We start from the raw sequence: 19,794 nt of genomic DNA, 5'->3' as shown, positions 1-19,794 counted from the left end.
ACAGAGGTCGTGGCGGTGCTCGTGTTGTTGGGGTAGAGAGGTGTTAGGGAACGTCGCATGGGAAACAAAAATTTTCCTACGCGCACGAAGACCTATCATGGTGATGTCCATCTACAAGAGGGGATGAGTGATCTACGTACCCTTGTAGATCGTACAGCAGAAGCGTTAGAGAACGCGGTTGATGTAGTGGAACGTCCTCACGTCCCTCGAACCACCCCGCGAACAATCCCGCGATCAGTCCCACGATCTAGTAACGAACGGACGGCACCTCCGCGTTCAGCACACGTACAGCTCGACGATGATCTTGGCCTTCTTGATCCAGCAAGAGAGACGGAGAGGTAGAAGAGTTCTCCGGCAGCGTGACGGTGCTCCGGAGGTTGGTGATGATCTCGTCTCAGCAGGGCTCCGCCCGAGCTCCGCAGAAACACGATCTAGAGGAAAAACTATGGAGGTATGTGGTCGGGCAGCCGTGAGAAAGTCGTCTCAAATCTGCCCTAAAAGCCCCATATATATAGGAGGAGGGAGGGGGATCTTGCCTTGGGGTCCAAGGGACTCCCAAGGGGTCGGCCGAGCCAAGGGGGGGAGGACTCCCCCCCAAACCGAGTTGGACTTGGTTTGGTGGGAGGAGTCCCCCTCCCTTCCCACTTCTCCCTCCTTTTTTTTCTTTTCCTTTGATTTTCTTATCTTGGCGCATAGGCTCCCTTGGGGCAGTCCCACCAGCCCACTAAGGGCTGGTGTGTCTCCCCAAAAGCCTATGGGCTTCCCCGGGGTGGGTTGCCCCCCCCCCCCCCCCCGGTGAACTCCCGGAACCCATTCGTCATTCCCGGTACATTCCCGGTAACTCCGAAAACCTTCCGGTAATCAAATGAGGTCATCCTATATATCAATCTTCGTTTCCGGACCATTCCGGAAACCCTCGTGACGTCCGTGATCTCATCCGGGACTCCGAACAACATTCGGTAACCAACCATATAACTCAAATACGCATAAAACAACGTCGAACCTTAAGTGTGCAGACCCTGCGGGTTCGAGAACTATGTTGACATGACCCGAGAGACTCCTCGGTCAATATCCAACAGCGGGACCTGGATGCCCATATTGGATCCTACATATTCTACGAAGATCTTATCGTTTGAACCTCAGTGCCAAGGATTCGTATAATCCCGTATGCCATTCCCTTTGTCCTTCAGTATGTTACTTGCCCGAGATTCGATCGTCAGTATCCGTATACCTATTTCAATCTCGTTTACCGGCAAGTCTCTTTACTCGTTCCGTAATACAAGATCCCGCAACTTACACTAAGTTACATTGCTTGCAAGGCTTGTGTGTGATGTTGTATTACCGAGTGGGCCCCGAGATACCTCTCCGTCACACGGAGTGACAAATCCCAGTCTTGATCCATACTAACTCAACTAACACCTTCGGAGATACCTGTAGAGCATATTTATAGTCACCCAGTTACGTTGCGACGTTTGATACACACAAAGCATTCCTCCGGTGTCAGTGAGTTATATGGTCTCATGGTCATAGGAATAAATACTTGACACGCAGAAAACAGTAGCAACAAAATGACACGATCAACATGCTACGTCTATTAGTTTGGGTCTAGTCCATCACGTGATTCTCCCAATGACGTGATCCAGTTATCAAGCAACAACACCTTGTTCATAATCAGAAGACACTGACTATCATCGATCAACTGGCTAGCCAACTAGAGGCATGCTAGGGACGGTGTTTTGTCTATGTATCCACACATGTAAATGAGTCTTCATTCAATACAATTATAGCATGGATAATAAACTATTATCTTGATACAGGAATTATAATAATAACTATACATTTATTATTGCCTCTAGGGCATAATTCCAACAGTCTCCCACTTGCACTAGAGTCAATAATCCAGCCCTCACATCACCATGTGATTTACATTGTAATAAATCTAACACCCATACAGTTCTGGTGTCGATCATGCTTTGGCCGTGGAAGAGGTTTAGTCAGCGGGTCCGCTACATTCAGATCCGTGTGCACTTTGCATATATTTACGTCCTCCTCCTTGACGTAGTCGCGGATGAGGTTGAAGCGTCGTTTGATGTGTCTGGTCTTCTTGTGAAACCTTGGTTCCTTTGCTAAGGCAATGGCACCAGTGTTGTCACAGAACAAGGTTATTGGATCCAGTGCACTTGGCACCACTCCAAGATCCGTCATGAACTACTTCATCCAGACACCCTCCTTAGCTGCCTCCAAGGCAGCCATGTACTCTGCTTCACATGTAGAATCTGCTACGACACTTTGCTTGGAACTGCACCAGCTTACTGCACCCCCATTAAGAATAAATACGTATCCGGTTTGCGACTTAGAGTCGTCCGGATCTGTGTCAAAGCTTGCATCGACGTAACCTTTTACGGTGAGCTCTTCGTCACCTCCATACACGAGAAACATCTCCTTAGTCCTTTTCAGGTAGTTCAGGATATTCTTGACCGCCGTCCAGTGATCCACTCCTGGATTACTCTGGAACCTACCTGCCATACTTATGGCCAGGCTAACATCAGGTCTAGTGCACAGCATTGCATACATGATAGAGCCTATGGCTGAAGCATAGGGGACGGAGCGCATATGCTCTCTATCTTCATCAGTTGCTGGGCACTGAGTCTTACTCAATCTCGTACCTTGTAACACTAGCAAGAACCCTTTCTTGGACTGTTCCATTTTGAACCTCTTCAAAACTTTATCAAGGTATGTGCTTTGTGAAAGTCCTATCAGGCGTTTTGATCTATCCCTATAGATCTTAATGCCTAGAATGTAAGCAGCTTCTCCCAGGTCCTTCATAGAGAAACTTTTATTCAAGTAACCTTTTATGCTCTCCAACAACTCTACGTTGTTTCCAATCAGTAATATCTCATCCACATATAATATTAGAAACGCCACAGAGCTCCCACTCACTTTCTTGTAAATACAAGATTCTCCAACCACTTGTATATACCCAAATGCTTTGATCACCTCATCAAAGCGTTTGTTCCAACTCCGAGATGCTTGCACCAGTCCATAAATGGATCGCTGGAGCTTGCACACCTTGTCAGCATTTTTAGGATCGACAAAACCTTCGGGTTGCATCATATACAACTCTTCCTTAAGGAAACTGTTAAGGAACGCCGTTTTGACATCCATCTGCCAAATTTCATAATCGAAAAATGCAGCTATTGCTAACATGATTCTAACGGACTTAAGCATCGCTACGGGTGAGAAGGTCTCATCGTAGTCAACTCCTGGAACTTGTGAAAAACCCTTTGCCACAAGTCGAGCTTTATAAACGGTCACATTACCGTCAGCGTCCGTCTTCTTCTTAAAGATCCATTTGTTCTGAATAGCCTTGCGGCCCTCAGGTAGTATCTCCAAAGTCCACACTTTGTTCTCATACATGGATCCTATCTCGGATTTCATGGCTTCTAGCCATTTGTTGGAATCTGGGCCCACCATTGCTTCTTCATAATTTGCAGGTTCATTGTTGTCCAACAACATGATTGATAAGACGGGATTACCGTACCACTCTGGAGCAGCGCGTGATCTCGTCGACCTGCGTGGTTCAACAGAAACTTGAACTGGAGTTTCATGATCATCATCATTAACTTCCTCCTCAACTGGCGTCGCAATGACAGAGGTTTCCCCTTGCCCTGCGCCACCATCCAGAGGGATGAGAGGTTCGACAACCTCGTCAAGTTCTATCTTCCTCCCACTCAATTCTCTCGAGAAAAACTCCTTCTCGAGAAAAGTTTCGTTCTTAGCAACAAACACTTTGCCTTCGGATTTGAGATAGAAGGTATACCCAACTGTCTCTTTTGGGTAACTTATGAAGACGCACCTTTCCGCTTTGGGTTCCAGCTTTTCAGGCTGAAGCTTTTTGACATAAGCATCACATCCCCAAACTTTAAGAAACGACAACTTTGGTCTTTTGCCATACCACAATTCGTATGGTGTCGTCTCAACGGATTTTGATGGTGCCCTATTTAAAGTGAATGCAGCTGTTTCTAATGCATAACCCCAAAACGACAACGGCAAATCAGTAAGAGACATCATAGATCGCACCATCTCTAACAAAGTACGATTACGACGTTCGGACACACCATTACGCTGTGGTGTTCCAGGCGGTGTTAACTGCGAAACAATTCCACATTGTCTTAAGTGAGCACCAAACTCGAAACTCAGATATTCACCCCCACGATCAGACCGTAGGAACTTGATCTTCTTGTTACGATGATTTTCCACTTCACTCTGAAATTCCTTGAACTTTTCAAATGTTTCAGACTTGTGTTTCATCAAGTAGACATAACTATATCTACTTAAATCGTCAGTGAAGGTGAGAAAATAACGATATCCGCCGCGCGCCTCCACGCTCATCGGACCACACACATCGGTATGTATGATTTCCAACAAGTCACTTGCACGCTCCATTGTTCCGGAGAACGGAGTCTTAGTCATCTTGCCCATGAGGCATGGTTCGCACGTGTCAAGTGAATCAAAGTCAAGTGACTCGAAAAGTCCATCAACATGGAGTTTCTTCATGCGCTTTACACCAATATGACCCAAGCGGCAGTGCCACAAAAATATGGCGCTATCATTGTTTACTCTAACTCTTTTGGTCTCAATGTTATGTATATGTGTATCGCTATCGAGATTCAATATGAACAATCCTCTCACATTCGGTGCATGACCATAAAAGATGTTACTCATAGAAATAGAACAACCATTATTCTCAGACTTAAAAGAGTAACCGTCTTGCAATAAACAAGATCCAGATATAATGTTCATGCTCAACGCAGGCAGTAAATAACAATGATTTAAGTTCATCACTAATCCCGATGGTAGTTGAAGTGACACTGTGCCGACGGCGATTGCATCAACCTTGGAACCGTTTCCTACGCGCATCGTCACTTCGTCTTTCGCCAGCCTTCGTCTATTCCGCAGTTCCTGCTTCGAGTTGCAAATGTGAGCAACAGAACCGGTATCGAATACCCAGGCACTACTACGAGAGCCGGTTAAGTACACATCAATAACATGTATATCAAATATACCTGATTTTTCTTTGCCCGCCTTCTTATCTGCCAGATACTTGGGGCAATTGCGCTTCCAGTGACCCATACCCTTGCAATAGAAGCACTCTGTTTCAGGCTTACGTCCAGCTTTGGGTTTCTTCGGCGGATTGGCAACAGGCTTGCCGCTCTTCTTCGAATTGCCCTTCTTGCCTTTGCCGTTTTCCTTGAAACTAGTGGTCTTGCTCACCATCAACACTTGATGCTCTTTACGGAGTTCAGACTCTGCGACTTTCAGCATCGCAAACAACTCGCCAGGAGACTTGTTCATCCCTTGCATGTTGTAGTTCAACACAAAGCCTTTATAGCTTGGCGGCAGTGATTGAAGGATTCTGTCAGTGATAGCTTCTTGCGGGAGTTCAATCCCCAATTCAGCTAGACGGTTTGAGTACCCAGACATTTTGAGCACATGTTCACTAACAGACGAGTTTTCCTCCATCTTGCAAGCATAGAATTTATCGGAGGTCTCATACCTCTCGATCCGGGCGTTCTTCTGAAAGATAAACTTCAACTCCTGGAACATCTCAAATGCTCCATGACGCTCAAAGCGACGTTGAAGTCCCGGTTCCAAGCCATACAAGACTGCACATTGAACTATTGAGTAGTCCTCCTTACGCGCTAACCAAGCGTTCTTAACATCCTGATCAGCCGTAGCGGGTGGTTCATCTCCTAGCGCAGCATTAAGGACATAATCCTTCTTTCCAGCTTGTAAGATTAGCTTAAGATTACGAGCCCAGTCTACAAAGTTGCTTCCATCATCTTTCAACTTAGCTTTCTCTAGGAACGTATTAAAATTGAGGATGACACTTGCGTGAGCCATGATCTACAACACAAATATATTCAAAGTGGACTTAGACTATGTTCAAGATAATTAGAGTTCAACTTAATCAAATTATATGCTAAACTCCCACTCAAAAAGTACATCTCTCTAGTCATTTCAGTGGTTCATGATCCACTTACACTATCCCAAGTCCGATCATCACGTGAGTCGAGAGTAGTTTCAGTGGTAAGCATCCCTATGCTAATCATATCAACTATATGATTCATGATCGACCTTTCGGTCTCATGTGTTCCGAGGCCATGTCTGCACATGCTAGGCTCGTCAAGCTTAACCCGAGTGTTTCGCGTGTGCAACTGTTTTGTACCCGTTGTATGTGAACGTTGAGTCTATCACACCCGATCATCACGTGGTGTCTCGAAACGACGAACTGTAGCAACGGTGCACAGTCGGGGAGAACACAATTTTGTCTTGAAATTTTAGTGAGAGATCACCTCATAATGCTACCGTCGTTCTAAGCAAAATAAGGTGCATAAAAGGATTAACATCACATGCAATTCATAAGTGACATGATATGGCCTTCATCACGTGCTTCTTGATCTCCATCACCAAAGCACCGGCACGATCTTCTTGTCACCGGCGCCACACCATGATCATCCATCAACGTGTTGCCATCGTGGTTGTCGTGCTACTTATGCTATTACTACTAAAGCTACATCCTAGCAAAATAGTAAACGCATCTGCAAGCACATATGTTAGTATAAAGACAACCCTATGGCTCCTGCCGGTTGCCGTACCATCGACGTGCAAGTCGATATTTCTATTACAACATGATCATCTCATACATCCAATATATCACATCACATCGTTGGCCATATCACATCACAATCATACCCTGCAAAAACAAGTTAGACGTCCTCTAATTTTGTTGTTGCATGTTTTACGTGGTGACCAAGGGTATCTAGTAGGATCGCATCTTACTTACGCAAACACCACAACGGAGATATATGAGTTGCTATTTAACCTCATCCAAGGACCTCCTCGGTCAAATCCGATTCAACTAAAGTTGGAGAAACCGACACTTGCCAGTCATCTTTGAGCAAAGGGGGTTACTCGTAACGATGAAACCAGTCTCTCGTAAGCGTACGAGTAATGTCGGTCCAAGCCGCTTCAATCCAACAATACCGCGGAATCAAGAAAAGACTAAGGAGGTCAGCAAAACGCACATCACCGCCCACAAAACCTTATGTGTTCTACTCGAGAAGACATCTACGCATGAACCTAGCTCTGATACCACTGTTGGGGAACGTCGCATGGGAAACAAAAAATTTCCTACGCGCACGAAGACCTATCACGGTGATGTCCATCTACGAGAGGGGATGAGTGATCTATGTACCCTTGTAGATCGTACAGCAGAAGCGTTAGAGAACGCGGTTGATGTAGTGGAACGTCCTCACGTCCCTCGATCCGCCCCGCGAATAATCCCGCGATCAGTCCCACGATCTAGTACCGAACGGACGGCACCTCCGCGTTCAGCACACGTACAGCTCGACGATGATCTCGGCCTTCTTGATCCAGCAAGAGAGACGGAGAGGTAGAAGAGTTCTCCGGCAGCGTGACGGCGCTCCCGAGGTTGGTGATGATCTCGTCTCAGCAGGGCTCCGCCCGAGCTCCGCAGAAACACGATCTAGAGGAAAAACTATGGAGGTATGTGGTCGGGCAGCCGTGAGAAAGTCGTCTCAAATCTGCCCTAAAAGCCCCATATATATAGGAGGAGGGAGGGGGACCTTGCCTTGGGGTCCAAGGGACTCCCAAGGGGTCGGCCGAGCCAAGGGGGGGAGGACTCCCCCCCCCCCAAACCGAGTTGGACTTGGTTTGGTGGGAGGAGTCCCCCTCCCTTCCCACTTCTCCCTCCTTTTTTTCTTTTCCTTTGATTTTCTTATCTTGGCGCATAGGCTCCCTTGGGGCAGTCCCACCAGCCCACTAAGGGCTGGTGTGTCTCCCCAAAATCCTATGGGCTTCCCCGGGGTGGGTTGCCCCCCCCCCCCCGGTGAACTCCCGGAACCCATTCGTCATTCCCGGTACATTCCCGGTAACTCCGAAAACCTTCCGGTAATCAAATGAGGTCATCCTATATATCAATCTTCGTTTCCGGACCATTCCGGAAACCCTCGTGACGTCCGTGATCTCATCCGGGACTCCGAACAACATTCGGTAACCAACCATATAACTCAAATACGCATAAAACAACGTCGAACCTTAAGTGTGCAGACCCTGCGGGTTCGAGAACTATGTAGACATGACCCGAGAGACTCCTCGGTCAATATCCAACAGCGGGACCTGGATGCCCATATTGGATCCTACATATTCTACGAAGATCTTATCATTTGAACCTCAGTGCCAAGGATTCGTATAATCCCGTATATCATTCCCTTTGTCCTTCGGTATGTTACTTGCCCGAGATTCGATCGTCAGTATCCGTATACCTATTTCAATCTCGTTTACCGGCAAGTCTCTTTACTCGTTCCGTAATATAAGATCCCGCAACTTACACTAAGTTACATTGCTTGCAAGGCTTGTGTGTGATGTTGTATTACCGAGTGGGCCCCGAGATACCTCTCCGTCACACGGAGTGACAAATCCCAGTCTTGATCCATACTAACTCAACTAACACCTTCGGAGATACCTGTAGAGCATCTTTATAGTCACCCAGTTACGTTGCGACGTTTGATACACACAAAGCATTCATCCGGTGTCAGTGAGTTATATGGTCTCATGGTCATAGGAATAAATACTTGACACGCAGAAAACAGTAGCAACAAAATGACACGATCAACATGCTACGTCTATTAGTTTGGGTCTAGTCCATCACGTGATTCTCCCAATGACGTGATCCAGTTATCAAGCAACAACACCTTGTTCATAATCAGAAGACACTGACTATCATCGATCAACTGGCTAGCCAACTAGAGGCATGCTAGGGACGGTGTTTTGTCTATGTATCCACACATGTAAATGAGTCTTCATTCAATACAATTATAGCATGGATAATAAACTATTATCTTGATACAGGAATTATAATAATAACTATACATTTATTATTGCCTCTAGGGCATAATTCCAACAAGAGGGAGCGGTGAAATTCTTGTGTTAAACTCGTCTCCGTTGTTGAGGCAAATGTGGCAATGGACACGGGAGAGGCAAGCATAAGGAACAAATAGATAGTTGCATGTCGGATGCGATCATACCAGCACTAAAGCACCGGATCCCATCATAACTTTGAAGTTAAGCGTGCTTGGACGAGATTAGTACTATGATGGGTGACCTCCTGGGAAGTCCTCGTGTTGCATTCCCCTTTTTAAATATTTTTGCGCCACGTGACAAGGATGACGTGGGAGCGTGATCTATTTGACCTCGTTTTCTTATTTTTTACGTTTACTAGTTTTCTTATTTTTGACATTTCGTGATATGTTTTAGCTTGCGTCTCATTGTTGACGTGTCTAGGGGCGGCGTCGTTGGGTGTCAAGCGCGGTGGGAAAAGTCACAGAGGTCGTGGCGGTGCTCGTGTTGTTGGGGTAGAGAGGGAGCGCTGAAATTCTTGTGTTAAACTTGTCTCCGTTGTCGAGGCAAATGTGGCAATGGACACGGGAGGGGCAAGCATAAGGAACAAATAGATAGTTGCATGTCGGACGCGATCATACCAGCCCTAAAGCACCGGATCCCATCAGAACTCCGAAGTTAAGCGTGCTTGGGCAAGAGTAGTACTAGGATGGGGACCTCCTGGGAGGTCCTCGTGTTGCATTCCCCTTTTTAAATATTTTTGCGCCACGTGACAAGGATGACGCGGGAGCGTGATCTATATGACCTCGTTTTCTTATTTTTGACGTTTACTAGTTTTCTTATTTTTGACGTTTGTGATATGTTTTAGCTTGCGTCTCATTGTTGACGTGTCTAGGGGCGGCATCGTTGGGTGTCAAGCGCGGTGGGAAAAGTCACAGAGGTCGTGGCGGTGCTCGTGTTGTCGGGGTAGAGAGGGAGCGATGAATTTCTTGTGTTAAGCTCGTCTCCGTTGTCGAGGCAAATGTGGCAATGGACACGGGAGGGGCAAGCATAAGGAACACATAGATAGTTGCATGTCGGACGTGATCATACCAGCGCTAAAGCACCGGATCCCATTAGAACTCCGAAGTTAAGCATGCTTGGGCAAGAGTAGTACTAGGATGGTGACCTCCTGGGAAGTCCTCGTGTTGCAATCCCCTTTTTAAATCTTTTTGCGCCACGTGACAAGGATGACGCGGGAGCGTGATCTATATGACCTCGTTTTCTTATTTTTGACGTTTGTGATATGTTTTAGCTTGCGTCTCATTGTTGACGTGTCTAGGGGCCGCGTCGTTGGGTGTCAAGCGCTGTGGGAAAAGTCACAGAGGTTGTGGCGGTGCTCGTGTTGTCGGGGTAGAGAGGCAGCGGTGAAATTCTTGTGTTAAGCTCGTCTCTGTTGTCGAGGCAAATGTGGCAATGGAGACGGGAGGGGCAAGCATAAGGAACAAATAGATAGTTGCATGTCGGACGCGATCATACCAGCACTAATGCACCGGATCCCATCAAAAGTCCGAAGTTAAGCGTGCTAAGGGCGAGAGTAGTACTAGGATGGGTGACCTCCTGGGAAGTCCGCGTGTTGCATTCCCCTTTTTAAATATTTTTGCGCCACGTGACAAGGATGACGCGGGAGCGTGATCTATATGACCTCGTTTTCTTATTTTTGACGTTTACTAGTTTTCTTATTTTTGACGTTTGTGATATGTTTTAGCTTGCGTCTCATTGTTGACGTGTCTAGGGGCGGCATCGTTGGGTGTCAAGCGCGGTGGGAAAAGTCACAGAGGTCGTGGCGGTGCTCGTGTTGTCGGGGTAGAGAGGGAGCGATGAATTTCTTGTGTTAAGCTCGTCTCCGTTGTCGAGGCAAATGCGGCAATGGACACGGGAGGGGCAAGCATAAGGAACACATAGATAGTTGCATGTCGGACGTGATCATACCAGCACTAAAGCACCGGATCCCATTAGAACTCCGAAGTTAAGCGTGCTTGGGCAAGAGTAGTACTAGGATGGGTGACCTCCTTGGAAGTCTGCGCGTTGCATTCCACTTTTTAAATATTTTTGCGCCACGTGACAAGGATGACGCGGGAGCGTGATCTATATGACCTCGTTTTCTTATTTTTGACGTTTACTAGTTTTCTTACTTTTGACGTTTGTGATATGTTTTAGCTTGTGTCTCATTGTTGACATGTCTAGGGGCTGCGTCGTTGCGTGTCAAGCGCGGTGGGAAAAGTCACAGAGGTCGTGGCGGTGCTCGTGTTGTCGGGGTAGAGAGGGAGCGGTGAAATTCTTGTGTTAAACTCGTCTCCGTTGTCGAGGCAAATGCGGCAATGGACACGGGAGGGGCAAGCATAAGGAACAAATAGATAGTTGCATGTCGAATGCAATCATACCATCACTAAAGCATCGGATCCCATTAGAACTCCGAAGTTAAGCGTGCTTGGGCGAGAGTAGTACTAGGATGGGTGACCTCCTGGGAAGTCTGCGTGTTTCATTCGACTTTTTAAATATTTTTGCGCCACGTGACAAGGATGACGCGGGAGCGTGATCTATATGACCTCGTTTTCTTATTTTTGAAGTTTACTAGTTTTCCTATTTTTGATGTTTGTGATATGTTTTAGCTTGTGTCTCATTGTTGACATGTCTAGGGGCGGCGTCGTTGGGTGTCAAGCGCGGTGGGAAAAGTCACAGAGGTCGTGGCGGTGCTCGTGTTGCCGGGGTAGAGAGGGAGCGGTGAAATTCTTCTGTCAAACTCGTCTCCGTTGTCGACGCAAATGCGGCAATGGACACGGGAGGGGCAAGCATAAGGACCAAACAGATAGTTGCATGTTGGATGCAATCATACCAGCACTAAAGCATCGGATCCCATAAGAACTCCGAAGTTAAGCTTGCTTGGGCGAGAGTAGTACTAGGATGGGTGACCTCCTGGGAAGTCCTCGTGTTGCATTCCCCTTTTTAAATATTTTTGCGCCACGTGACAAGGATGACGCGGGAACGTGATCTATATAACCTCGTTTTCTTATTTTTGACGTTTACTAATTTTATTATTTTTGACGTTTTGTGATATGTTTTAGCTTGCGTCTCATTGTTGACGTGTCTAGGGGCGGCGTCGTTGGGTGTCAAGCGCGGTGGGAAAAGTCACAGAGGTCGTGGCGGTGCTCGTGTTATTGGGGTAGAGAGGGAGCGGTGAAATTCTTGTGTTAAACTCGTCTTGGTTGTCGAGGCAAATGTGGCAATGGACACGGGAGAGGCAAGCATAAGGAACAAATAGATAGTTGCATGTCGGATGCGATCATACCAGCACTAAAGCACCGGATCCCATCATAACTTTGAAGTTAAGCGTGCTTGGGCGAGATTAGTACTATGATGGGTGACCTCCTGGGAAGTCCTCGTGTTGCATTCCCCTTTTTAAATATTTTTGCGCCACATGACAAGGATGACGCGAGAACGTGATCTATATGACCTCGTTTTCTTATTTTTGACGTTTACTAATTTTATTATTTTTGACGTTTTGTGATATGTTTTAGCTTGCGTCTCATTGTTGACGTGTCTATGGGCGGCGTCGTTGGGTGTCAAGCGCGGTGGGAAAAGTCACAGAGGTCGTGGCGGTGCTCGTGTTGTTGGGGTAGAGAGGGAGCGGTGAAATTCTTGTGTTAAACTCGTCTCCGTTGTCGAGGCAAATGTGGCAATGGACACGGGAGAGGCAAGCATAAGGAACAAATAGATAGTTGCATGTCGGATGCGATCATACCAGCACTAAAGCACCGGATCCCATCATAACTTTGAAGTTAAGCGTGCTTGGGCGAGATTAGTACTATGATGGGTGACCTCCTGGGAAGTCCTCGTGTTGCATTCCCCTTTTTAAATATTTTTGCGCCACGTGACAAGGATGACGCGGGAGTGAGATCTATATGACCTCGTTTTCTTATTTTTGACGTTTACTAGTTTTCTTATTTTTGACGTTTGTGATATGTTTTAGCTTGCGTCACATTGTTGACGTGTCTAGGGGAGGCGTCGTTGGGTGTCAAGCGCGGTGGTAAAAGTCACGGAGGTCGTGGCGGTGCTCGTGTTGTTGGGGTAGAGAGGGAGCGGTGAAATTCTTGTGTTAAACTCGTCTCCGTTGCCGAGCGAAATGTGGCAATGGACACGCGAGGGGCAAGCATAAGGAACAAATAGGTAGTTGCATGTCGGATGCGATCATACGAGCACTAAAGCACCGGATCCGATCAGAACTCTGAAGTTAAGCGTGCTTGGGGGAGAGTAGTACTAGGATGGGTGACCTCTTAGGAAGTCCTCGTGTTGCATTCCCCTTTTTAAATATTTTTGCGCCACGTGACAAGGATGACGCGGGAGCGTGATCTATATGACCTCGTTTTCTTATTTTTGACGTTTACTAGTTTTCTTATTTTTGACGTTTCTGATATGTTTTAGCTTGCGTCTCATTGTTGACGTGTCTAGGGGGCGTCGTTGGGTGTCAAGCGCGGTGGGAAAAGTCACGGAGGTCGTGGCGGTGCTCGTGTTGTCGGGTTAGAGAGGGAGCGGTGAAATTCTTGTGTTCAACTCGTCTCCGTTGTCGAGGCAAATCTGGCAATGGATACGAGAGGGGCATTCATAAGGAACAAATAGATAGTTGCATGTCGGACGCGATCATACCAGCACTAAAGCACTGGATCCCATCAGAACTCCGAAGATAAGCGTGCTTCGGAGAGAGTAGTACTAGGATCGGTGACCTCCTGGGAAGTCCTCGTGTTGCATTCCCCTTTTTAAATATTTTTGTGCCACGTGACAAGGATGACGCGGGTGCGTGATCTATATGACCTCGTGTTCTTATTTTTGACGTTTACTAGTTTTCTTATTTTTGACGTTTGTGATATGTTTTATCTTGCGTCTCATTGTTGACGTGTCTAGGGGCGGCGTCGTTGGGTGTCAAGCGCGGTGGGAAAAGTCACAGATGTCGTGGCGGTGCTCGTGTTGTCGGGGTAGAGAGGGAGCGGTGAAATTCTTGTGTTAAACTCGTCTCCGTTGTCGAGGCAAATGTGGCAATGGACACGGGAGGGGCAAGCATAAGGAACAAATAGATAGTTGCATGTCGGATGCGATCATACCACCACTAAAGCACCGGTTCCCATGAGAACTCCGAAGTTAAGCGTGCTTCGGTGAGAGTAGTACTAGGATGGGTGACGTCCTGGGAAGTCCTCGTGTTGCATTCCCCTTTTTAAATATTTTTGCGCCACGTGACAAGGATGACGCGGGAGCGTGATCTATATGACCTCGTTTTCTTATTTTTGACGTTTACTAGTTTTCTTATTTTTGACGTTTGTGCTATGTTTTAGCTTGCGTCTCATTGTTGACGTGTCTAGGGGCGGCGCCGTTGGGTGTCAAGCGCGGTGGGAAAAGTCACAGAGGTCGTGGCGGTGCTCGTGTTGTCGGGGTAGAGAGGGAGCGGTGAAATTCTTGTGTTTAACTCGTCTCCGTTGTCGAGGCAAATGCGGCAATGGACTCGGGAGGGGCAAGCATAAGGAACAAATAGATAGTTGCATGTTGGATGCGATCATACCAGCACTAAAGCACCGGATCCCATGAGAACTCCGAAGTTAATCGTGCTTGGGCGAGAGTAGTACTAGGATGGGTGACCTCCTAGGAAGTCCCGGTGTTGCATTCCCCTTTTTAAATATTTTTGCACCACGTGACAAGGATGACGCGGGAGCGTGATCTATATGACCTCATTTTCTTATTTGTGACGTTTACTAGTTTTCTTATTTTTGACGTTTGTGATATGTCTTAGCTTGCGTCTCATTGTTGACGTGTCTAGGGGCGGCGTCGTTGGGTGTCAAGCACGGTTGGAAAAGTCATAGAGGTCGTGGCGGTGCTCGTGTTGTCGGGGTAGAGAGGGAGCGGTGAAATTCTTGTGTTAAACTCGTCTCCGTTGTCGAGGCAAATGCGGCAATGGACACGGGAGGGGCAAGCATAAGGAACAAATGGATAGTTGCATGTCGGATGTGATCATACCAGCACTAAAGCACCGGATCCCATCAGAACTTCGAAGATAAGCGTGCTTCGGAGAGAGTAGTACTAGGATCGGTGACCTCCTGGGAAGTCCTCGTGTTGCATTCCCCTTTTTAAATATTTTTGCGCCACGTGACAAGGATGACGCGGGAGCGTGATCTATATGACCTCGTGTTCTTATTTTTGACGTTTACTAGTTTTCTTATTTTTGACGTTTGTGATATGTTTTAGCTTGCGTCTCATTGTTGACGTGTCTAGGGGCGGCGTCGTTGGGTGTCAAGCGCGGTGGGAAAAGTCACAGAGGTCGTGGCGGTGCTCGTGTTGTCGGGGTAGAGAGGGAGCGGTGAAATTCTTGTGTTAAACTCGTCTCCGTTGTCGAGGCAAATGTGGCAATGGACACGGGAGGGGCAAGCATAAGGAACAAATAGATAGTTGCATGTCGGATGCGATCATACCACCACTAAAGCACCGGATCCTATGAGAACTCCGAAGTTAAGCGTGCTTCGGTGAGAGTAGTACTAGGATGGGTGACGTCCTGGGAAGTCCTCGTGTTGCATTCCCCTTTTTAAATATTTTTGCGCCACGTGACAAGGATGACGCGGGAGCGTGATCTATATGACCTCGTTTTCTTATTTTTGACGTTTACTAGTTTTCTTATTTTTGACGTTTGTGCTATGTTTTAGCTTGCGTCTCATTGTTGACGTGTCTAGGGGCGGCGCCGTTGGGTGTCAAGCGCTGTGGGAAAAGTCACAGAGGTCGTGGCGGTGCTCGTGTTGTCGGGGTAGAGAGGGAGCGGTGAAATTCTTGTGTTAAACTCGTCTCCGTTGTCGAGGCAAATGCGGCAATGGACTCGGGAGGGGCAAGCATAAGGAACAAATAGATAGTTGCATGTTGGATGCGATCATACCAGCACTAAAGCACCGGATCCCATGAGAACTCCGAAGTTAAGCGTGCTTGGGCGAGAGTAGTACTAGGATGGTGATCTCCTGGGAAGTCCCCGTGTTGCATTCCCCTTTTTAAATATTTTTGCGCCACGTGACAAGGATGAAGCGGGAGCGTGATCTATATGACCTCATTTTCTTATTTGTGACGTTTACTAGTTTTCTTAGTTTTGACGTTTGTGATATGTTTTAGCTTGCGTCTCATTGTTGACGTGTCTAGGGGCGGCGTCGTTGGGTGTCAAGCGCGGTGGGAAAATTCACAGAGGTCGTGGCGGTGCTCGTGTTGTCGGGGTAGAGAGAGAGAGCGATGAAATTCTTGTGTTAAACTCGTCTCCGTTGTCGAGGAAAATGTGGCAATGGACACGGGAGGGGCAAGCATAAGGAACAAATAGATAGTTACATGTCGGACGCGATCATACCAGCACTAAAGCACCGCGTCCCATCAGAACTCCGAAGTTAATCGTGCGTGGGCGAGAGTAGTACTAGGATGGGTGACCTCCTGGGAAGTCCTCTGTTGCATTCCCCTTTTTAAATATTTTTGCGCCACGTGACAAGGATGACGCGGGAGCGTGATCTATATGACCTCGTTTTCTTATTTTTGACGTTTGTGCTATGTTTTAGCTTGCGTCTCATTGTTGACGTGTCTAGGGGCGGCGCCGTTGGGTGTCAAGCGCGGTGGGAAAAGTCACAGAGGTCGTGGCGGTGCTCGTGTTGTCGGGGTAGAGAGGGAGCGGTGAAATTCTTGTGTTAAACTCGTCTCTGTTGTCGAGGAAAATGCGGCAATGGACTCGGGAGGGGCAAGCATAAGGAACAAATAGATAGTTGCATGTTGGATGCGATCATACCAGCACTAAAGCACCGGATCCCATGAGAACTCCGAAGTTAAGCGTTCTTGGGCGAGAGTAGTACTAGGATGGTGACCTCCTGGGAAGTCCCGGTGTTGCATTCCCCTTTTTAAATATTTTTGCACCACGTGACAAGGATGACGCGGGAGCGTGATCTATATGACCTCATTTTCTTATTTGTGACGTTTACTAGTTTTCTTATTTTTGACGTTTGTGATATGTTTTAGCTTGCGTCTCATTGTTGACGTGTCTAGGGGCTGCGTCGTTGGGTGTCAAGCGCGGTTGGAAAAGTCACAGAGGTCGTGGCGGTGCTCGTGTTGTCGGGGTAGAGAGGGAGCGGTGAAATTCTTGTGTTAAACTCGTCTCCGTTGTCGAGGCAAATGCGGCAATGGACACGGGAGGGGCAAGCATTAGGAACAAATGGATAGTTGCATGTCGGATGTGATCATACCAGCACTAAAGCACCGGATCCCATCAGAACTTCGAAGATAAGCGTGCTTCGGAGAGAGTAGTACTAGGATCGGTGACCTCCTGGGAAGTCCTCGTGTTGCATTCCCCTTTTTAAATATTTTTGCGCCACGTGACAAGGATGACGCGGGAGCGTGATCTATATGACCTCGTTTTCTTATTTTTGACGTTTACTAGTTTTCTTATTTTTGACGTTTTGTGATATGTTTTAGCTTGCGTCTCATTGTTGACGTGTCTAGGGGCGGCGTCGTTGGGTGTCAAGCGCGGCGGGAAAAGTCACAGAGGTCGTGGCGGTGCTCGTGTTGTCGGGGTAGAGAGGGAGCGGTGAAATTCTTGTGTTAAACTCGTCTCCGTTGTCGAGGCAAATGTGGCAATGGACACGGGAGGGGCAAGGATAAGGAACAAATAGATAGTTGCATGTCGGACGCGATCATACCAGCACTAAAGCACCGGATCCCATGAGAACTCCGAAGTTAAGCTTGCTTGGACGAGAGTAGTACTAGGATGGGTGACCTCCTGGGAAGTCCTCGTGTGGCTTTCGTCTTTTTAAATATTTTTGCGCCACGTGACAAGGATGACGCGGGAGCGTGATCTATATGACCTCGTTTTCTTATTTTTGACGTTTACTAGTTTTCTTATTTTTGACATTTGTGCTATGTTTTAGCTTGCGTCTCATTGTTGACGTGTCTAGGGGCGGCGCCGTGGGGTATCAAGCGCGGTGGGAAAAGTCACAGAGGTCGTGGTGGTGCTCGTGTATTCGAGGTAGAGAGGGAGCGGTGAAATTCTTGTGTTAAACTCGTCTCCGTTGTCGAGGCAAATGGGGCAATGGACTCGGGAGGGGCAAGCATATGGAACAAATAGATAGTTGCATGTTGGATGCGATCATACCAGCACTAAAGCACCGGATCCCATCAGAACTCCGAAGTTAAGCGTGCTTGGGCGAGACCAGTACTAGGATGGTGACCTCCTGGGAAGTCCTCATGTTGCATTCCCCTTTTTAAATATTTTTGCGCCATGTGACAAGGATGACGCGGGAGCGTGATCTATATGACCTCGTTTTCTTATTTTTGATGTTTGTGCTATGTTTTAGCTTGCGTCTCATTGTTGACGTGTCTAGGGGCGGCGCCGTTGGGTGTCAAGCGCGGTGGGAAAAGTCACAGAGGTCGTGGCGGTGCTCGTGTTGTCGTGGTAGAGAGGGAGCGGTGAAATTCTTGTGTTAAACTCGTCTCTGTTGTCGAGTAAAATGCGGCAATGGACTCGGGAGGGGCAAGCATAAGGAACAAATAGATAGTTGCATGTTGGATGCGATCATACCAGGACTAAAGCACCGGATCCCATCAGAACTCCGAAGTTAAGCGTGCTTGGGCGAGACTAGTACTAGGATGGTGACCTCCTGGGAAGTCCTCATGTTGCATTCCCCTTTTTAAATATTTTTGCGCCATGTGACAAGGATGACGCGGGAGCGTGATCTATATGACCTCGTTTTCTTATTTTTGACGTTTGTGCTATGTTTTAGCTTGCGTCTCATTGTTGACGTGTCTAGGGGCGGCGCCGTTGGGTGTCAAGCGCGGCGGGAAAAGTCACAGAGGTCGTGGCGGTGCTCGTGTTGGGGGTAGAGAGGGAGCGGTGAAATTCTTGTGTTAAACTCGTCTCCGTTGTCGAGGCAAATGTGGCAATGGACACGGGAGGGGCAAGCATAAGGAACAAATAGATAGTTGCATGTCGGATGCGATCATACCAGCACTACAGCACCGGATCCCATCAGAACTCCGAAGTTAAGCGTGCTTGGGCGAGAGTAGTACTAGGATGGGTGAGCTCCTGGGAAGTCCTCGTGTTGCATTCCCCTTTTTAAATATTTTTGCGCCACGTGACAAGGATGACGCGGGAGCGTGATCTATATGACCTCGTTTTCTTATTTTTGACGTTTACTAGTTTTCTTATTTTTGACGTTTGTGATATGTTTTAACTTGCGTCTCATTGTTCACGTGTCTAGGGGCGGCGTCGTTGGGTGTCAAGTGTGGTGGGAAAAGTCACAGAGGTCGTGGCGGTGCTCGTGTTGTCGGGGCAGAGTGAGAGCGATGAAATTCTTGTGTTAAATAATTTTGCGCCACGTGACAAGGATGACGCGGGAGCGTGATCTATATGACCTCGTTTTCTTATTTTTGACGTTTACTAGTTTTCTTTCTTTTGACTTTTGTGATATGTTTTAGCTTGCGTCTCATTGTTGACGTGTCTAGGGGCGGCGTCGTGGGGTGTCAAGCGCGGTGAGAAAAGTCACAGAGGTCGTGGCGGTGCTCGTGTTGTCGGGGTAGAGAGGAAGCGATGAAATTCTTGTGTTAAACTCATCTCCGTTGTCAAGACAAATGTGGCAATGGACACGGGAGGGGCAAGCATATGGAACAAATAGATAGTTGCATGTCAGATGTGATCATACCAGCACTAAAGCGCCGGATCCCATCAGAACCCCGAAGTTAAGCGTGCTTGGGTGAGAGTAGTACTAGGATGGCTGACCTCCTGGGAAGTCCTGATTTTGCATTCACCTTTTTAAATATTTTTGCGCCACGTGACAAGGATGACGCGGG

General features: G+C 47.5%; 24 non-coding genes across 24 annotated transcripts; all 24 read left to right on the top strand.

The window, feature by feature from the left end:
• Positions 1 to 9,096: 9,096 nt before the first annotated feature.
• On the top strand, positions 9,097 to 9,215 carry LOC123413758. Its single transcript, XR_006613872.1, has one exon. It is a non-coding gene; the product is annotated as a 5S ribosomal RNA (ribosomal RNA).
• A 334-nt stretch (positions 9,216 to 9,549) lies between these two features.
• LOC123413919 lies at positions 9,550 to 9,667 on the top strand. The gene has a single exon (XR_006614024.1). It is a non-coding gene; the product is annotated as a 5S ribosomal RNA (ribosomal RNA).
• Positions 9,668 to 10,000: 333 nt separating this feature from the next.
• On the top strand, positions 10,001 to 10,118 carry LOC123414104. The gene has a single exon (XR_006614185.1). It is a non-coding gene; the product is annotated as a 5S ribosomal RNA (ribosomal RNA).
• A 308-nt stretch (positions 10,119 to 10,426) lies between these two features.
• Positions 10,427 to 10,546, top strand: LOC123413981. Its single transcript, XR_006614077.1, has one exon. It is a non-coding gene; the product is annotated as a 5S ribosomal RNA (ribosomal RNA).
• A 333-nt stretch (positions 10,547 to 10,879) lies between these two features.
• On the top strand, positions 10,880 to 10,998 carry LOC123413824. The gene has a single exon (XR_006613937.1). It is a non-coding gene; the product is annotated as a 5S ribosomal RNA (ribosomal RNA).
• Positions 10,999 to 11,331: 333 nt separating this feature from the next.
• LOC123413912 lies at positions 11,332 to 11,450 on the top strand. Its single transcript, XR_006614018.1, has one exon. It is a non-coding gene; the product is annotated as a 5S ribosomal RNA (ribosomal RNA).
• A 333-nt stretch (positions 11,451 to 11,783) lies between these two features.
• On the top strand, positions 11,784 to 11,902 carry LOC123414645. The gene has a single exon (XR_006614574.1). It is a non-coding gene; the product is annotated as a 5S ribosomal RNA (ribosomal RNA).
• A 334-nt stretch (positions 11,903 to 12,236) lies between these two features.
• On the top strand, positions 12,237 to 12,355 carry LOC123414944. Its single transcript, XR_006614854.1, has one exon. It is a non-coding gene; the product is annotated as a 5S ribosomal RNA (ribosomal RNA).
• Positions 12,356 to 12,689: 334 nt separating this feature from the next.
• Positions 12,690 to 12,808, top strand: LOC123414943. The gene has a single exon (XR_006614853.1). It is a non-coding gene; the product is annotated as a 5S ribosomal RNA (ribosomal RNA).
• A 333-nt stretch (positions 12,809 to 13,141) lies between these two features.
• LOC123413995 lies at positions 13,142 to 13,260 on the top strand. Its single transcript, XR_006614090.1, has one exon. It is a non-coding gene; the product is annotated as a 5S ribosomal RNA (ribosomal RNA).
• Positions 13,261 to 13,591: 331 nt separating this feature from the next.
• LOC123414162 lies at positions 13,592 to 13,710 on the top strand. The gene has a single exon (XR_006614236.1). It is a non-coding gene; the product is annotated as a 5S ribosomal RNA (ribosomal RNA).
• Positions 13,711 to 14,043: 333 nt separating this feature from the next.
• Positions 14,044 to 14,162, top strand: LOC123414170. Its single transcript, XR_006614242.1, has one exon. It is a non-coding gene; the product is annotated as a 5S ribosomal RNA (ribosomal RNA).
• Positions 14,163 to 14,495: 333 nt separating this feature from the next.
• LOC123414833 lies at positions 14,496 to 14,614 on the top strand. The gene has a single exon (XR_006614751.1). It is a non-coding gene; the product is annotated as a 5S ribosomal RNA (ribosomal RNA).
• A 333-nt stretch (positions 14,615 to 14,947) lies between these two features.
• On the top strand, positions 14,948 to 15,066 carry LOC123414146. Its single transcript, XR_006614223.1, has one exon. It is a non-coding gene; the product is annotated as a 5S ribosomal RNA (ribosomal RNA).
• A 333-nt stretch (positions 15,067 to 15,399) lies between these two features.
• LOC123414156 lies at positions 15,400 to 15,518 on the top strand. The gene has a single exon (XR_006614230.1). It is a non-coding gene; the product is annotated as a 5S ribosomal RNA (ribosomal RNA).
• Positions 15,519 to 15,851: 333 nt separating this feature from the next.
• LOC123414839 lies at positions 15,852 to 15,969 on the top strand. The gene has a single exon (XR_006614757.1). It is a non-coding gene; the product is annotated as a 5S ribosomal RNA (ribosomal RNA).
• Positions 15,970 to 16,304: 335 nt separating this feature from the next.
• Positions 16,305 to 16,422, top strand: LOC123414189. Its single transcript, XR_006614258.1, has one exon. It is a non-coding gene; the product is annotated as a 5S ribosomal RNA (ribosomal RNA).
• A 308-nt stretch (positions 16,423 to 16,730) lies between these two features.
• LOC123413842 lies at positions 16,731 to 16,848 on the top strand. Its single transcript, XR_006613954.1, has one exon. It is a non-coding gene; the product is annotated as a 5S ribosomal RNA (ribosomal RNA).
• A 333-nt stretch (positions 16,849 to 17,181) lies between these two features.
• On the top strand, positions 17,182 to 17,300 carry LOC123414145. Its single transcript, XR_006614222.1, has one exon. It is a non-coding gene; the product is annotated as a 5S ribosomal RNA (ribosomal RNA).
• Positions 17,301 to 17,634: 334 nt separating this feature from the next.
• On the top strand, positions 17,635 to 17,753 carry LOC123413867. The gene has a single exon (XR_006613976.1). It is a non-coding gene; the product is annotated as a 5S ribosomal RNA (ribosomal RNA).
• A 333-nt stretch (positions 17,754 to 18,086) lies between these two features.
• LOC123414983 lies at positions 18,087 to 18,204 on the top strand. Its single transcript, XR_006614891.1, has one exon. It is a non-coding gene; the product is annotated as a 5S ribosomal RNA (ribosomal RNA).
• A 308-nt stretch (positions 18,205 to 18,512) lies between these two features.
• On the top strand, positions 18,513 to 18,630 carry LOC123413751. The gene has a single exon (XR_006613866.1). It is a non-coding gene; the product is annotated as a 5S ribosomal RNA (ribosomal RNA).
• Positions 18,631 to 18,936: 306 nt separating this feature from the next.
• LOC123414106 lies at positions 18,937 to 19,055 on the top strand. The gene has a single exon (XR_006614187.1). It is a non-coding gene; the product is annotated as a 5S ribosomal RNA (ribosomal RNA).
• Positions 19,056 to 19,632: 577 nt separating this feature from the next.
• Positions 19,633 to 19,751, top strand: LOC123414101. The gene has a single exon (XR_006614182.1). It is a non-coding gene; the product is annotated as a 5S ribosomal RNA (ribosomal RNA).
• Positions 19,752 to 19,794: the final 43 nt, after the last annotated feature.

Source organism: Hordeum vulgare, chromosome 7H (assembly GCF_904849725.1).
Source record: "Hordeum vulgare subsp. vulgare chromosome 7H, MorexV3_pseudomolecules_assembly, whole genome shotgun sequence".
NCBI lineage: Eukaryota > Viridiplantae > Streptophyta > Magnoliopsida > Poales > Poaceae > Hordeum > Hordeum vulgare.
Note: the sequence above shows the minus strand (reverse complement) of the source record. Positions and strands in the feature narration are given on the sequence as shown.